The sequence below is a fragment of the Triticum dicoccoides genome, chromosome 2B (assembly GCF_002162155.2).
Source record: "Triticum dicoccoides isolate Atlit2015 ecotype Zavitan chromosome 2B, WEW_v2.0, whole genome shotgun sequence".
Classification (NCBI taxonomy): Eukaryota; Viridiplantae; Streptophyta; class Magnoliopsida; order Poales; family Poaceae; genus Triticum; species Triticum dicoccoides.
This window is the reverse complement of record NC_041383.1, coordinates 364779772-364784594: the sequence shown is the minus strand read 5'-3', so window position 1 is coordinate 364784594 and position 4823 is coordinate 364779772. Positions and strand designations below refer to the sequence as shown.

At 45.0% G+C, this 4823-nt stretch overlaps 1 pseudogene; it reads left to right on the top strand.

Annotated features, from left to right (window-relative positions):
• The first annotated feature begins 3974 nt into the window (after positions 1-3974).
• LOC119360878 lies at positions 3975-4503 on the top strand (annotated as a pseudogene).
• The last annotated feature ends 320 nt before the right edge of the window (positions 4504-4823 follow it).

Here is a 4823-nt window from a genome sequence, read left to right as displayed (position 1 = left end):
ATATTCCCCTCTGAAAATCCATTTATCCTATTCTACAACTCCAAATCCATAACTAGTAATTTTCCCCTTCTTAGATTTCCCCCTAGTATTTATCAAAAATAAGTTGACATTTTTCTGAGCACTTTGGTTTTTCTGTTTTACTATTGCCTTATTTTCTCGTTATTTTCTTGCGACAATTAGATCCCGTATTAGACGAAGTTGCTGAAGAAGAAGAAGGAGAAGTATTTGAAGAACTTGAAGACCAAGCGAATCAAGGCAAGCAGCCCTTTGACCATGACACCCCTCTTGTTCACCGGTACCCTTTTTCCTATTGCATGATGATGAAATATGACGGTGGTAAAACTTGTTGTGAACCACCCCATGATGCATACCCCTACTCATGACCTTACCTTGTTCAAGATTGCATTTTCAAGAGACTAGTTGATGCATAATGATGCATGTGTAGCATGAACTCTTCATGGTTACATTCTTTCGAAAACCCCATCTGGTGCCCCTAATGCCCTTGGGAGATGTTGAACTAAGGTCACCACTTGAGGAAGAAGTGGTGTACCAGAGAGAGCTTTTGGTGTGTGTGTGTGTGTGTGTGTGTGTGTGTGTGTGTAAAATGATGGATTAGACTTACGTGTGATTACCGTCCCAACCAAACATGTGCAACCACTCGACCCCTTTATGGGATGGGGAATTATTGATAACTTAGGCTGATACTAGCATGGTGCCCACATTACTAGTGACGGGGGTGACTTGAGGTCACTCTCGGGACGGGGCGTGCTTGGATAGGCGGCCATGACTGTTTTCACAGGGCACCAGACACACCATTGGTCCCTTCGTGTATGTGTGATAATGTGAAAAGGGCAGAGTCCCATGATCTTTTTCTTATACACGAGGGCCTTGTATCAACGAGTGGACCCTATGTTAGTGTCGTCTAGGGAAAGGTAATGATCGGGTGCTTCCCCCGAGTACTTGAGGTACTGCGGGATCGTGGATGGCACAAAAGCTTCCCGAATCTTGTGGGTAAAGTGCGCAACCTCTGCAGAATGTCAAACTATTCGAATAGCCGTGTCCACAGTCATGGACAGTTGGGAGGTGCTACTTAAAATATGTCCAAAATTTTACAATCTCGGTGCATGTGTGTGTGGAAAGGAACTTTTAGTGTCAAGGTGGTGACTTGACATGTTGAATGGCATGGCATTGATTCAAATTCTATTTATGTTGATATCTGTAACCTGTTCTCAAGGTTACCCATGTTCATTGATGCATAACTCACAAGTTGATAGGACATCTCAACTAGCTTTAAGCTAGGTTGCTTACTTGTTGTACAATTGCATTGTTACTTTGAACCAAATAATAGGTTGCTTGCGAGTACATTCAAAGTAGTCATTAGCTTGCCATTGGTTATTTAATTGGCCAGTCATGGAAGAATAGGAGTTCGAAGAAGAGTTCTTTGGAGACAAACATGCGAACTAGGACGTTTCCCAGTCAGAATGCCTGTAGGGTTAAGGCAGATGGCATGGGTTCTACTTATCGACGAAGATTTCCGCTGCTTAATTTTATTCGGTATTAGCCCTTGTGGCTTTATCTATGTATGACTTGACCATAATGGTCATAATTTGTGTAAGACGGTATGTATGGATGTAAGACTCTTGTTATTCAGCTTCTGTGTGTTCAGTGAGCATTGATCTCTAGGATCACTTTACACATGCATTCAGTGATCATGACTTATGAGCCGGGGTCCCCACAAGTTGTCACACAGCTGCCCGACTAGAAGAGCTACTCGCTCTGTAGTGTTGTCACATAAGATAAGCACGCCGCCCGCCTGCTTGCTGGGCGAATCGAAGTTATCTTTCGGTCAAATGTCCACCCAGTCAAGTGCAAAAAACACAGTGGAATCACGCAACGCAAGCTGCTGGTGTGCTTCCTGCCCATGAGGAAAGAAGAGCTACAAGGTTCAGATTTGACTGTTTGCAGCATGGGAGCTAATTACCCAAAAAATCCCTGGGAAAAAAGAAAAGATATCTCGGTAACGAAAACCATAGGAGGCTGTATTGGATTGACCCAAGGGTTCACAGTAGCCCAAAAGAAAAACCGCTTGGAAGTCCGAGGACCTTTAGTACCATACCGAACCAGCAGCCTTCGCTCTAAGCGACGACCGCCCTTGTCCCTTTCCTTTTTCCATTCAGCCTACTTCTTAGCTTTGTTCCATTAGTCTAAGGCAAAGCTTAAGTGATTTGCCTACCTTACCCACTTGATGAAAGGGAACGAACTTCGTTTCCTTGACGGCTTTATGGATGGATTCAGTCAGAAAAAACTCCTTCCTTTTGAAAAAACTGACGCTTTGTGTCTTCGCTTCCGAGGGTTAGGGTATAGGCCGTTTGGAGCAAGCTTTCGCTTTTTCTCCTGGCCTTCTACAACTTTCGCTTTAGCTTCCAATGGTGACCCAATGACCTTTTCGGAATTGGAAGTATTCGTCGCCCTACCCTAAGAAAGAAGTCACTATAAAATTGCTTGCCCTCCAGGAGTTCCAAAAGTGTGCGGAGCCCGGTGAAAATGAATATGTCTGCTACTGAAAGAAGCCTGCCTATTGACTAACATTCGTCTTTAGAATGAAAGTAGCTATGAATCCCAATCTGCTGTCGATCAAAACGGGGCATAGTCATATGGGTGGGGTGTTTGTGGGGAGCTGGCTTGGATATGAGGAATTCCTCCAATCTAAAAAAAGAACAAAGAAAAAGTCCGTGATGAAGATCTTTCTTTTCTATGAATAGATAGGGATGAGTGTTCATTATAGGGGATAGGATCCATCTGCTCTCTCTCTCTCTCTCTCTCTCTCTCTCTATTTTCTTTGATGCAATTTAGAGAGAAAGAGCAGTGCGAAATAGAAAAAAAGAGAATCGGGACATGATTCCAAAATAGATACATAGACATCTAAAGTAAAGGGACGTATATATTATTCCTATATATATCATCTATCTATGAAAAAAGTAAACAGAGTTCGTTTTTGGGTTCCCCGTAGCCCCGAATGGATTGGATCGCTTCTACTTCTGCCAACGAATAAAGGCCTCGCCCCTTCCGAATGCTTCTCCGATCCTGAAGTTCTTGCGAAGAGAATAAGATGCAGCTCCCCCTCCTTCTGTCGTTTTCCTCTTTGCTAATCTTCCCCTCTAACGCGGGGCGGGCTTAGGAGGGCGCGAGAGGAAGAAAGAAAGTCGAAGAATGTCTTCTCCTTTGTCCTCTTTCAGTGCAACACAAGAAAGCACCCTTCTTTTGTAATCCCTGCAGCTTCCCAGAGGCTTGCTTTTTCTATTGAACGCATGGCGTAGGTAGGACCCCTCCAATCATTATTGAGCCTATGTTCACCCGAGGCCAGAAAAGGAGAATTATGAAATGCATGCTGACATTCAGATAAGGTGCATATCCCTTACCACTAAAGGAAAGGCTCGACGAAGGGGGGGATATTAGTAGGGTAAGGAAAACGCTTTCGGAGATTGATATGTCGATTTGTTTTTCATCGAAAAGGAAGAAGGCCGAGAGGATAACAGCCTTCCTTCGGGCTTTGCCTAACGATGTTCTAATAAAGAATTCCGGCTCGGCCCGGGAAAGCGCTGGCAACAACACAAATAAAGGGGTCCATGTAGCTACTGCGCCCGCCCACTGAGCAGCAGGTGCGGTATCTACTACAAAAGGGAGAATCCACTTCAGATAACCACGTCTCTGCTAGGCAGCATGTGGATTGGCCGACAGCGGACCAAATGGATATATTATCCAAGCTGGGAGTGGAGTTACGTGAACAGCCGTCTGATGGAAAACAACTTCACGTTCAGTTCAGAGAGCACTTTTTTCGTTGAGAATAAGTCCTTCCCTTTTGTGTGAATTCCCCAGAGGCGAATTAACAACTTGTGGGGCCCTATCTATTCAATCTCTCAAGCCCCAAGAAAACCCCCTCTCCCTCGGACTCAATCTCTCTTTTGACTCTATATATGTGGGCACCTGTTATCTACGAGGGTTCACCCACCCCGGTCAGCATTGCTTCTATGATCTTAGGAGCACTGGCCGCCATGGCCCAAACGAAAGTCAAAAGACCTCTAGCTCATAGTTCGATTGGACATGTAGGCTATATTCGTACTGGTTTCTCATGTGGAATAGAAGGAATTCAATCACTACTAATTGGTATATTTATTTATGCATCAATGATGATAGATGCATTCGCCATAGTTCCAGCATTACGGGAAACCCGTGTCAAATATATAGCGGATTTGGGCGCTCTGGCCAAAACGAATCCTATTTCGGCTATGACCTTCTCCATTACAATGTTCTCATACGCAGGAATACCCCCGTTAGCCGGCTTTTGTAGCAAATTATATTTGTTCTTCGCCGCGTTGGGTTGTGGGCTTACTTCCTAGCCCCAGTGGGAGTAGTGACTAGCGTTATAGGTCGTTGGGCGGCCGGGAGGTTGCCATGAGTAAGGTTGGGGGACCAAAGGAAGTTTTCCGTGCACCGAACACGTAGCTTACCGAATCAGTTGCAACACAGATGGGAATGCATGCTGCGAAAGACAGAGTCGAGTCTGATACATCAACCGTTGACTCCATATCCTTGTACGAGTCCACAATCTCTACATGAGATGAACCTGGGTTTGGTGAATGGAAGTTGGCCTTAGGTGTAATAGGACTCCCAGGTACTGCACGCGATTGTGTACTGAGGTGCTCCCCATTGGTTGTTGGAACGACGCGAGCCGGGCCGGGCCTCGATTCCTTTTAAAAAGATGAAGGGACAGAGGTGACTAATTTCCAATCTCATTTGGGGTGGAAAATGAATCGACATCTTGA